This window comes from Megalobrama amblycephala, linkage group LG20 (assembly GCF_018812025.1).
Source record: "Megalobrama amblycephala isolate DHTTF-2021 linkage group LG20, ASM1881202v1, whole genome shotgun sequence".
NCBI lineage: Eukaryota > Metazoa > Chordata > Actinopteri > Cypriniformes > Xenocyprididae > Megalobrama > Megalobrama amblycephala.
This window is the reverse complement of record NC_063063.1, coordinates 29,608,770-29,622,633: the sequence shown is the minus strand read 5'-3', so window position 1 is coordinate 29,622,633 and position 13,864 is coordinate 29,608,770. Positions and strand designations below refer to the sequence as shown.

At 37.5% G+C, this 13,864-nt stretch overlaps 2 long non-coding RNA genes across 2 annotated transcripts; both read left to right on the top strand.

The window, feature by feature from the left end:
• The first annotated feature begins 716 nt into the window (after positions 1 to 716).
• LOC125255703 lies at positions 717 to 1,538 on the top strand. Its single transcript, XR_007181967.1, has 2 exons — positions 717 to 1,050; positions 1,137 to 1,538. It is a non-coding gene; the product is annotated as an uncharacterized LOC125255703 (long non-coding RNA).
• An 8,061-nt stretch (positions 1,539 to 9,599) lies between these two features.
• Positions 9,600 to 10,420, top strand: LOC125255719. The gene is made up of 2 exons (XR_007181971.1): positions 9,600 to 9,932; positions 10,019 to 10,420. It is a non-coding gene; the product is annotated as an uncharacterized LOC125255719 (long non-coding RNA).
• The last annotated feature ends 3,444 nt before the right edge of the window (positions 10,421 to 13,864 follow it).

Here is a 13,864-nt window from a genome sequence, read left to right as displayed (position 1 = left end):
TCTGTGACAAACCCTGTTTCAGTGTCAGTGACGGAGGGAGATTCAGTCACTCTAAACCCTGTTCTTACTGGAATGAAGGGTGATATGATTCAGTGGAGGTTTAGAAACACTGTAATAGCTGAAATCAATAAACGGGACGACAGATTCACTGTATATGATGATGATCTTGATGGGAGATTCAGAGACAGACTGAAACTGAACAATCAAACTGGATCTCTGACCATCACAAACACCACAATGAAACATACTGGAGTTTATGAAGTATTGAGTTTCAGAAGTCATTTTTCTTATATTCGTCTCATTGTCTACGGTGAGTTAAATATCAGTTTCACATGTTTTATTTATTACAGCTAGATCTAAAGAAGTATCTTATCATGACTAATGAGTTCAAATGACTAATTCTCTTACTTTCACATGAACAGCAGGTTTATATTTAACTTTCTATTCAATAGTTTTAAATGCTCTACTTTTGATCATCTTGGTTCCTCTGGATGTTTCTTGAATCTCTTCATTCATCCTCATTTCTCTTTATTCTCTCATGTTTTCAGCTCGTCGTCTGCCTGTTCCTGTCATCAGCAGTAACTCTTCACAATGTTCTTCATCATCATCATCATCATGTTCATTGGTGTGTTCAGTGGTGAATGTGAGTCATGTGACTCTCTCCTGGTACAAAGGAAACAGTTCATTGTCCAGCATCAGTGTGTCTGATCTCAGCATCAGTCTCTCTCTACCTCTGGAGGTGGAATATCAGGATAAAAACACCTACAGCTGTGTGCTGAACAATCCCATCAGCCACCAGACTCAACATCTGGACATCACTCAACTCTGTCACACATGTTCAGGTACGGCAGCGCTGATGATATTAGCGTTTATTGACTGAGCTGATCTCACTTTGATGTTTTTATTCCTCAGTCCACTGTTGTGGTCCTACTGAAGCTGTGATCCGATTGGTCCTCTCTGCTCTGGTGGGCGTGGCTACTGTCATTCTTGTGCTTTATCACATCAGATCCAGAAGAGCTGAAGGAGATCAAGCACATATTCACACATCAGGTACATGATTGATGATGACTGATTCAGCATATATTAATATTGGTGAGATTGATTCATTTATGGCTTTACATGTTCATCTTTTTCAGGAAGTGCTTAAATCTGAAGCAGAACGCTGAACTTTAAAGGTTCTTCAAGTGTGTTTTTGTCATAATAAATACTGATGATTATTTGAGCTTCTCTTTCAGTGTCAAATTTGTAAAACTCTTATTTGTAAGGCTTTATTGTTTATATTTCTCTCAGAGACACACAGATCTCACTTTACTACTACTGCTGTATATTTGTCATGTGTATTTTACACTGTTGTTGAGGATCAAATTAAAATAGCATCTTTTTAATGTGTCTGACGGAGTTGACACAAATTAAGTTCTGAAGTACATTTTTAGAAGAAAACATTTTCAGAAAAACCTGTTCATTAGCTGAGACCTTTGTCTACAAATATATCAGTTTATAATAATGTGTTATGAAATAATAAAAACTAACATCTCAAACATGTTTTGTCTCTTCTCTCAAGAATCAGTGAGATTAAGTTCAGACTTTATTCTTGCCATAACTCTGATATCATTTCATGATCACTACATTCACTTGCGTCTTGTGTTTTGGTTCACTAACATCCTCCTGTCAGAGTCTCTGTAACAATTGTAGTCACACATTTATTTCAATAATAACTCCAGATTCTATAGAAATGCTCTCTGTTGCAGTTATTTGTGTGCATGTTTGTTCCAAATGTCATTTGTGCTCTAGTACCAGGCCTTAGTTTCTGTGTGGAAATTTCCTGATTTTCAGATTTCTAAAGTGTGACAAAATCTCATGAGAGGAACCATGTTTTTAATGAAGGAAAGTTCAAATGCGGGTCCAACAGACCCCAAATACTTAACTTACTTTTATTTTTTATTATGTATAAAACATTCTTTATGAACTCCTACACTATACTTTAATACTTTTAATGCCCTCTTATTCGGGTGGTTGTTACAATACTATTTTTGCATTTTATATTGGGATATAAATGCTTTCTGCACACAAGATGTAGTCTCATGCTCTTTTATTAGTAATTTTTCCATCACATCATGGACAATAATTATTTAAATGGGTATTTCACCAAGAATTCAAACTGCCACATGCGCTTAAAGTCGGCATGAAATCAATATTGACCCTGTTTACTTTGTTAGCACATATTACTAGTCTTGTGGCCAATTAATCCATGCAAGTTAATACACAGAAGAAAAAAAACTGTTTGGTAATCTTTAATCAAAATCTGAAAAGTTACTTCCGGTCTGGAATGGCGTTCCTTCTCTGATGACGTCAGTGTGACGGCTTGGGTTGTAACGCTTAAACCACGCCCCTCCAACCGTTAGTCTGCTATGAGCGAGAGAAGGAGAGGAGGAGCGCTAAAATAAAACCCTTTTTTTATTGTTTACATTTCTTTAAAAATGACAAAATTTGAAATTTGAGACTTTGTTTTAACCTGCTCTGTCTTGTCTGTGTACGCGTTGTCAGTGTCCTCTTTGCTCCGCGATGTATTTTTCACTGCGTGAGAACATGATGTGTGGCGAGACATCGGCATGGCTTGTCGGACATAGCAACAGTAACTAAAGGGGGCGGGTCTTTGCGAACGTCAATTCGTCCTAGAACCTAAACCTAAACCTAATCCATGGATATTGACAAGCAGCCAGGAATCGTGTTTCCTGACATTTATATGTGCCTGATTTCGACGCGGGGGAAATACATAAAGCAAATCTGCCTGTGAATATTTTATATAACTACAATATTGGTAGGTTTAAATCCAGTAATCACTTAGCCTATATCAATGTTATATATCGTCATATCGTCCAGCCCTAAAACTTTAGTTTAGTTTTAGTTTAAACTTTAGTTTTTGGTCAGTGTTTAGCCTATTTAAAAACACTCAATTATGCAGAATATAAGATGGTTAATTTTTAACTGATCAGTTGTCAACACAATATAACAATACAATATATACGGTATGATTTTACCTCAAAATCCAACAATTTGACACAAAATTATAACTGCAAATCCATGTTTCTCTGCTGGAGTCCAGCTGTTTCTGTGAATTACAGCGATACATTTGCTTCTTTTTTCTGTAGCTTTCAGCAGTTTTTAAATATATACCTCAGGTTTTGTGTCAAAGCTATTTGTACAGTCAATCGCAAAGCTCTTTCCCGTTTTGGAAGCGTTTTGTGTGTTTTTCGCGGCATTCACGCTGTCATAACAACCGATACAACTGCGGTTACGCCCACTGAGTGGCAAAATTATTATATTGTAGTATTATATTGTTATTATACTGTAGACTGAAGACATTAGTTGTTGTTCCTGTTATTGTCCTCTAGATGGCAGTAGTACAAAATATACAAGTGGATGATAGCCAACGTTACAGGGGTAGAATAAAAGAGTATTAGAGAAGCTAAGCACGTTAAATTAGAGAGCTTTAGAAATAAAGAAGCTACACGCCAGTTCATACAATTAATTTTCAGAGTGTTTATTTAACAAACACCACATACATGAAGAAACATTCAGAGTGAAACATGAAGATACTGAGGAACAAACAGGCTGGTTTCATTCTCAAAGCTGAACACAGTCATTTGATCCTTATTAAAATGTCCAGCTCTAGAAATTAATGATATTTTTGAAGAATGTCATATGAGTGTGTAACATTAAACCCAATATCTACTTCTGAACTGAAACAAGGAAAACCATTCATTTCTAATGATAATTAATAATAATCAGCTTATTTTATATAGCGACTTTCTGCATACTCAAGGTCGCTTTACAATATCATAACACATAAATGACAGCAGTCATTGATGATCAGTGCTGTGGTGAGTGCGAAAGCCAGATTGGAAACATTCATAGAGGTTGTGAGATGACAAATACCATTGAAGTTGAGCGGCAACAACTTTTTCAAGCAGCTTTGAAAGAAACGTAAGATTCAAGATTGGTCTGTAATTGACCATGTCAGACCAGGTTTCTTTAAGACAGGTGTGACAGCTGCAGTTTTTAATTTCAGAGGAACAATACCAGCACTGAGTAGTTGAGAAATGAGAAGTGAAATAGGCAGTGAGATGACAGTTAAGTAAAGCAGTAGGAGCAGGATCAAGACGACAGAAAGATGGATTTGATTTCTTGATTAGCTCAGAGATAAAAGCAGGGGTTGGAGGGTTAAAGTCAGTGAAAGTACCAGGTACAAAATCAGAGGAGAAGTCATGCAAGGGGTGAGAGGAGTTAGTAGGTGAAAAGAGATCATATATGCGATTTATTTTATTTTGGAAGAAGTGTAAGAATGACTCACAGAGGTCCGCTGAGTTACTCATGACAGGTGCAGGAGGGTTGGTGAGTTTATTGACCACAGAAAACAGTGTTTTAGGACGAGAGGATGCATTAGTAATGAGTAGTAGCTGGAGCGTTCAGTATTTAGAGCGGATTTGTATAACTGTATTTGTTCCTTGTAGGCAATAAGATGCACATTCAAACCGGTTTTCCTGTGAAGGCGTTCAAGGTGGAAAATAGTAGTTTTCAGTTTGCGAAGTGCAGGAGTAAATCAGGGAGATGTATGTGTAGAAGATACAAGTCTACATTTAAGAGGAGCGTGTATATCAAGGGCATTGGAAATGGGGGCATTATATTTGGCAAGGATTTCAGGGGCGCTAGTGTGTACAGTAATATTGGACAGATGTGTTTTGTACAGATTCAGAAAACAGTAATGGATTGATAGAATTGTGGTTAGGTTATGGTGGATTTTACCCTGAGGCGGGGAAGAGGCATTACACAGTTTAGTTCAATGAAGAGGTGATCAGAAAGTCCAATTGGAGAGCCAAACATTACGTAAACCAGCAGTACAGACTAAATCCAGTGTATGACCTTTTGAGTGTGTAGGAAAATCAACATGCTGTACGAGATTGAAACATTCAAACACTGATATGAGTTCACGGGAATCTGCACAATCACTATCAATGTGTATAACAGTTCATGCAGTTCACTGAAAAAATTAGACATTGATTTGGGTGGACGATACAGGAGAATTACAAGCTATGGAGAAGTACCAGATATTTTGAGAACTAGATATTCAAAACTTTGTCACATGAAGATCAATTGTGTTAAGTGGGATATTGCTGCGGTAGACAGCAGCCAGACCATCACCTCTAGATGTTAAGGTTTGGCCAGGTGTGTCCAGACGGGGTGAGGAGATTTAGGTGGAAATAGTCGTTAGGAACTTGCCATGTTTCAGCGAGCAGCAGGAAGTCAAGGTTTTTTTCCATTAGTAACGCGGAAAGCGCAGTGGCCTTATCCGTGAGAGAACGACAGTTAATGCGAGATGAAACGCGCACACATTGCGTGTATGTAAATCAGTCAGAGGTGGATCACAGGATACAGTATCCTAGCGAGTATCCGAGCGGTTAGACCAGATAGATGAAATAGATGAGGATGACAGGCAGCGTGATGAGAAATAGTGACGACAGGAATGATGAACATAACGCGGACGTCGATGGTGCAGGTGATCATTTCGATCACTTAATTATGCAACATTAACAAAACAAGGATGTTACAGTAACAGTTTACAAAAAAAACATGACCATAATATATATATGAACGTACTTGATTAGCCGATAATATTCGATGACTCAAATCATAAGTAAGTCAGAATCCCTCTGGACCTCTCACACGTCTGGTCACGATACAGAGCTCTGAACACCAGAACACAGGCACAGGAACAGTTTCTTTCCTCAGGCAGTCTCTCTCATGAACACTTAAAGCTCCCGCTGGCAATAAACATACATGAGCAATACACAACGCTATTTATCAAAATATTTATTCATTTAAAGCTGCTGTCTGTAACTTTTTTTTGTGTTCAAAATATACAAAAACTATATAATGAGAATGTACAACATGAATCCATTTTCCAAACCGTGTTTTTGTCTTACCCTGAATCATTATGGTACACTTATAATAAGAGTTTATATTCTGACTATTTTAGACCGGTCTGGTAGGAAGCCGCTGCGGAGTTTCACAGTAACTGCGTGACTCGTCATAGAAACAGAGAGAAGTAGCTCCGGCTACAATATACTTCCTCGAGCGCCAAAAGTTACGGATTGCAGCTTTAAAGAGGGTGTCTAATGCTATTTCATGTATTCTGACTTATTAACACAGTTAAAGAGTTGGATTAACATGCTAAACATGGCCAAAGTTTAAAAAAAATACCAAATACACTCCTTCATTGTTCATATAAGTTTGGGAAAGTTTTTCGAGTATGGCTCTGTATGACATCATAAAGGGTGGAAGAGCGCGCACACATCAGCCAGAGCGAGAGCAAGAGCCGCCCATCAGACTGGTGCTGGCCTACCTGATGGACATTGCAGGACGAGTCTGCTTACAGACAGGAGGTTAAAGAGCTGGCCGTCTGGTGCAGTCATAACAACCTGGAGCTGAACACACTCAAAACAGTGGAGATGATAGTGGACTTAAGGAGAAACACTCCAGCATTATTCCCACTCTTCATCATGGACAGCACTGAGGCAGCAGTGGAGTCATTCAGGTTCCTGGGCTCCACCATCTCTCAGGACCTGAAGTGGGAGTTACACATAGACTCCAGCTGAAAAAGTCCCAGCAGAGACTGTACTTCCTTCACCAGCTGAGGAAGTTCAACCTGAAACAGTTCAATTCTGCAGTGTCGACAGAACCGGCTAATATGGGCACACTTCCTGGATCTAGTAACTCAACACAGGCAAACATTATACATGTGACTTACTGGCTTTTGAGTCAAAATGGACGCTGCAGTGGTTTTTCCTTTTTATTTTATCTGTTCAAACATCAGAGTGACTCGTTTGATCTGTCGGTGGATAAACAGCGTCTGTTGGATGTTTGTGGTTGATGCTCGAGTCAGCAGTTTGTGGCTGAAGCATTACTTCATTTTCTCTCCTGCTAATAAGATCACAATCTTCCACTCCACACAAAACATCTTTACACTGAAATAAAGTGAATCCATCAACAGTCAAATAAGAGCCACAGGTCAAATATGATTGACAGCTCACAGCACTAAATAACACACCAGTAGATTCAGATATCTAGTCCAATATTTCACTCTTCTGCTGTTAGTTTCATTCAGGCCCAGAATTCATTTGAAAATGTAAGATCAGCAGAAGCTTGTTGATTTTTGTGATGTTAAAGCAGATGAACGTGTGAACGGAAACTGAGGATGGGGGAGGATTCACACACAACCAGATAAATATCACAGTTCAGTGTGTTTCAGATCAATCTGAGGGTTTTCAGACATTTTAAGAGTTACTATCGTGGGCTTTTCAGTGAACCGATGAAGAAAATGTTTCTCAAGTTAGTTTTGCTCTGTTTGTGGCGTCTGGATGGTGAGTTTCAAATGTGTTTTTATGGCTTCAGTTTAGGGATGCACGATTATGACAAATAACTGTCGATTATTCCCTTGAAATTGCGTAATTGCGATTATTAATTAAGATTATCACAGTTTACATTGAATGATGTTTTGAATAGCTTTATACTATTGTTTGAAGCAATAATCATGTTTTGCTTGGTCTGCTCAAAGTTGCGCTGGATTTTCTCCTCAGCGTAAGGTCGAGAGGTCCATCTATCCCTCTTTTCCATGTTTGTAGAGTTAGTTCGTGGAGTAAATATATAGGCTGTGGTGTTGTCATGGTACTGCAATTTCTAACTTCAATACGATATCTTGAAAAGAACCGATATTCGATACCATTTTCAATACCATGGGAAAAAAAACCAATGTAAAATTTGTCTTTGTGCTGCTGCAGAATATTATTCACGTCACATTTACATGATTAAACGTATTTCAGTGAAGATTATCAAACCAACATCAAGAGATTTTAAAGCTTTAATCTGTGAAAAACTCTGTTCTTCAGGAGTGTTTGGTATTAAAGAGAAGAGAGCAATGGAGGGAGATTCAGTCACTCTAAACTCTGATCTTACTGAAATGAAGGATGATGATGTGATTCAGTGGTGGTTTAGAAACACTGTAATAGCTGAAATCAATGTAACGGCCGACAGATTCACTGTAAATGATGATGTTCCTGATGGGAGATTCAGAGACAGACTGAAGCTGGACAATCAAACTGGATCTCTGACCATCACAAACATCACAATGAAACACGCTGGAGATTATGATCTACAGACCAAATATAAGAGTGATTCTTTCTATCTCGCTGTCACTGGTGAGTTAAATATTATTTTCACATTTTATATTTTAATCATCACAAAGATTCAATTATTAATCCAAACTCAATTTTGCTGCTGTTGTTTAATGATGACATTCATTTTATACATTTCAAACTATTTACTTTCATAAATGAGTGTCTTAAGTGTCTGTGTTGAACCTGTTTCTGTTTGTTCTCCATGTGTGTGTTTGATGATTCAGTGTCAGTGAAGGAGGGAGATTCAGTCACTCTAAACCCTGATCTTACTGAAATGAAGGATGATGATGTGATTCGGTGGATTTTTGGAAACACTTTAATAGCTGAAATCAATGTAACGGCCGACAGATTCACTGTAAATGATGATGTTCTTGATGGGAGATTCAGAGACAGACTGAAGCTGGACAATCAAACTGGATCTCTGACCATCACAAACATCACAATGAAACACGCTGGAAGTTATGACCTACAGATCAACTCTAAGTGGTATTATTTCTATCTTGATGTTATTGGTGAGTTTAATTTTTTTTTAATGACAAAGTTAAAATGAATTCATACATCATTTTATTTCTTTTTGCTGTTTTATGATATTGTTTATTTCAAATTTAAATGTTAAACTATTTAATTTAATAAACCATTATAATTTGTTTATCTGTGACAAACCCTGTTTCAGTGTCAGTGACGGAGGGAGATTCAGTCACTCTAAACTCTGATCTTACTGAAATGAAGGATGATGATGTGATTCAGTGGTGGTTTGGAAACACTGTAATAGCTGAAATCAATAAATGGGACGACAGATTCACTGTAAATGATGATGTTCTTGATGGGAGATTCAGAGACAGACTGAAGCTGGACAGTCAAACTGGATCTCTGACCATCACAAACATCACAATGAAACACACTGGAGTTTATGAACTATTGACTTTCAGAAGACACTCTTCTTATATTCGTCTCATTGTCTACGGTGAGTTAAATATCAGTTTCACGTGTTTTATTTATTACAGCTAGATCTAAAGAAGTATCTTATCATGACTAATGAGTTCAAATGACTAATTCTCTTACTTTCACATGAACAGCAGGTTTATATTTAACTTTCTATTCAATAGTTTTAAATGCTCTACTTTTGATCATCTTGGTTCCTCTGGATGTTTCTTGAATCTCTTCATTCATCCTCATTTCTCTTTATTCTCTCATGTTTTCAGCTCGTCTGCCTGTTCCTGTCATCAGCAGTAACTCTTCACAATGTTCATCATCATCATCATCATCATGTTCATTGGTGTGTTCAGTGGTGAATGTGAGTCATGTGACTCTCTCCTGGTACAAAGGAAACAGTTCATTGTCCAGCATCAGTGCGTCTGATCTCAGCATCAGTCTCTCTCTACCTCTGGAGGTGGAATATCAGGATAAAAACACCTACAGCTGTGTGCTGAACAATCCCATCAGCCACCAGACTCAACATCTGAACATCACTCAACTCTGTCACACATGTTCAGGTACGGCAGCGCTGATGATATTAGCGTTTATTGACTGAGCTGATCTCACTTTGATGTTTTTATTCCTCAGTCCACTGTTGTGGTCCTACTGAAGCTGTGATCCGATTGGTCCTCTCTGCTCTGGTGGGCGTGGCTACTGTCATTCTTGTGCTTTATCACATCAGATCCAGAAGAGCTGAAGGAGATCAAGCACATATTCACACATCAGGTACATGATTGATGATGACTGATTCAGCATATATTAATATTGGTGAGATTGATTCATTTATGGCTTTACATGTTCATCTTTTTCAGGAAGTGCTTAAATCTGAAGCAGAACGCTGAACTTTAAAGGTTCTTCAAGTGTGTTTTTGTCATAATAAATACTGATGATTATTTGAGCTTCTCTTTCAGTGTCAGATTTGTAAAACTCTTATTTTTAAGGCTTTATTGTTTATATTTCTCTCAGAGACACACAGATCTCACTTTACTACTACTGCTGTATATTTGTCATGTGTATTTTACACTGTTGTTGATGATCAAATTAAAATAGCATCTTTTTAATGTGTCTGACGGAGTTGACACAAATTAAGTTCTGAAGTACATTTTTAGAAGAAAACATTTTCAGAAAAACCTGTTCATTAGCTGAGACCTTTGTCTACAAATATATCAGTTTATAATAATGTGTTATGAAATAATAAAAACTAACATCTCAAACATGTTTTGTCTCTTCTCTCAAGAATCAGTGAGATTAAGTTCAGACTTCTATTCTTGCCATAACTCTGATATCATTGCATGATCACTACATTCACTTGCGTCTTGTGTTTTGGTTCACTAACATCCTCCTGTCAGAGTCTCTGTAACAATTGTAGTCACACATTTATTTCAATAATAATTCCAGATTCTATAGAAATGCTCTCTGTTGCAGTTATTTGTGTGCATGTTTGTTCCAAATGTCATTTGTGCTCTAGTACCAGGCCTTAGTTTCTGTGTGGAAATTTCCTGATTTTCAGATTTCTAAAGTGTGACAAAATCTCATGAGAGGAACCATGTTTTTAATGAAGGAAAGTTCAAATGTGGGTCCAACAAACCCCAAATACTCGACGTACTTCTACTTTTTATGATGTATAAAACATTCTTTATGAACTCCTACACTGCTTTAATACTTTTAATGCCCTTTTATTCGGGTGGTTGTTACAATACTATTTTTGCATTTTATATTGGGATATAAATGCTTTCTGCACACAAGATGTAGTCTCATGCTCTTTTATTAGTAATTTTTCCATCACAGACAACAATTATTTAAATAGTATTTCACCAAGAATTCAAACTGCCACTTGCGTGAGTGGCAGTTTGAATTCTTGGTGAAATACCCATATAGTCAGCATGAAATCAAAATTGACCCCGATTACTTTGTTATTGCATATTTATTAGGCTTGTGGTGAACAATTAATCCGTGCAAGTTAATACACAGGAAAATAAACAAGGTTTGTTGTGGTAATCTTTAATCAAAATCTGAAAAGTTACTGGAATGGCGTTCCTTCTCTGATGACGTCAGTGTGACGGCTTGGGTTGTAACGCTTAAACCACTCCCCTCCAACCGTTAGTCTGCTATTAGCGAGAGAAGGAGAGGAGGAGCGCTAAAATAACACCCTGAAACAAAACAGTTTTTATTGTTTACGTTTCTTTAAAAATGACAAAATTTGAAATTTGAGACTTTGTTATAACCTGCTCTGTCTTGTCTGTCGACGCGTTGTCAGTGTCCTCTTTGCTCCGCAATGTATTTTTCACTGAGAACCATAGACTGTAAAAAAATATGGACGTAGTGTCCATGACGTCACCCATAGAGTTCTGAACAGCAGTTTTGACGCGAAAATGAGGCCGCTGCCATCTTACACTCAAAAAAATGATTCTAGCTGCTTGTTCAGTTTATTTAAATAAAATAAGCTGAACCAACACAAATCTTTAGTTTCTTACTTAATTGGCATTTGCACTCAATTGTATTATGTTAAATGAAATTAAATTTGCAAAATGTTAGGTTAACCTAAACCATTTGTGTTGGGACGACATGAATCATTTATGTTGCATTGATTGAAACTGGGCAGTGGATTTCTAGTTCCCAGCATGCTTTGCGTGGGGAAAGATCAGGACAGTAAATGTTGAACTTAAGTGCTGTTTAATGTGTTTTTTAGTAAAGGGAAATACCTTTTAAAGTTTGATGTTCAGTTATATTTGACATTTAAAAGAGTTTATGTCGATTTTTTTTGAGGTTACCATTATGCTGAAGTGTAGACCTTGTGGTTAGGCAATGGGTGGCTACATGAAATAAATCTATGTTGTTCTCAACAAGCTTTAACTGTGCTTAAGCCAGTGATGAGAAGTTCTTTACCTGATCATTACTTGCATGCTATAAATGTTACTTAGCATATGAAAAAGTGTTATTTTAGTTTAGTTTTTTATAGAAATATAAATAAATTAGTTTGAGGGCCAGCACATAATTTACACAGTCTACATATGGTCATCAGCTTTATCCCTCTCAACGGTCATGAAACATGTATGTCTGTGTACAACAGCTATTCACAACCTAAGCACAAGCGCACATCTTCACCACGATGGTAACAAATATATATATATATATATATATATATATATATATATATATATATATATATATATATATATATACGCTACAAACTCTTTTAAATGTTCAAAATAACTAAACATTAAACACTTAAATACTAACAGGTCTTTCCATTTCCTTAAAAGCTTGAGCAACACTGCACAAGGGCACCAGTCTGAATTGCAATAGCACTGGTTGGATCAACAAGAATGAATTATGTTCAGGAAACATTCACAGAATATGTCAAATGAAACTGGTGTGATCTCATTCAATTAGGATGAATTTTACTCATCAGTACAATTAACCTAGCTTAAGTTCAAATAAATCAGTTCAACTGTGTGGAAATAGGTATCATAATTGAATTAAGTTAGACCAACAAGTTATTTTTTTGAGTGTAGCTGCGCGTCACCGCACTTCACTCCCGGACAACTGAAAATGGGCAAAGAGGCGGGACGAAGTTGGAGCCCATGCGCATTGTTGCTGAAACCATGCCCACAATAGCTATTTATCTTAGATACTCTATGCTTAGCACATGTACAAAGACTGACATCTGTCTCGAGTATGCAACAAGCCATATATTGTATAAAATAATCCAGAAAAAAGCACAAATATGACTGAGATGCCAAATTCAGCGGCTGAAATGAGCTGCTGAGGTAACATAACAGCTCACAGACAGCAGCGGCATCTACCTGTCACTCAAGTGACCACGCCCTTAATTATGCAGAACTTTAAGGCTTAATATAATTTAAACAGATGAGCTATAAAAAAAATTCACCCCCCCCAGAGTTGTCATGAAGGGCAAAATTCGCAGTATAGACCAAAATCACAATATGAACCAGACTGTAAACATGTTTTTTCCTGCTGTAAACTTGGCTAATTTAACATGACGGTCAAGGAGATTCTGCTCACTTCTGCAGCCTGTCCCTAGCGGCCAGTCGATGAATTGCAGTTTAATTCACTTCCGTATTGGCTTCACGAGAAACGGGGAGGTTGCCGCTTGGTGAGAACATGATGTGTGGCGAGAGATCGGCATGGCTTGTCAGACATAGCAACAGTAACTAAAGGGGGCGGATCTTTGTGAATGGTCAATTCGTCCTAAATAGAGGGTATGTGTAACGGGTACCGTGGCAACGGCACCGTGGTGAACAGATTGAATCCTGTAAAACAGGAGAGAAATGAGGAGACAGTGTTTCAGGTTCGAGCTCTCTGCAGCAATGAGGAACTCACAACTCACACAGCTACAGTAAACCCGTCACTCGACCCTGCCCCTGCTGGCCCGGAGCAAACACTACACCATTAACTTTGAGGTAGGAAAATCACATAAAAGTAAAACCCCTTGATACTTATATTTTTAAAAAAAAAACAAAATACAATAACTTGTGTTCAAATAAAAGACAAATGTGAATATTCTTAAAACACAAATACAACACTTTTGTGGTCGTCACACACTCCCCGGCAAAAAGAAATGGGTCCCACCATTTTCTGCTTTTCTGCTACTTCTTTTTTTTTTTTTTTTTACTCTCTTTTCTCTTTCAACAGGC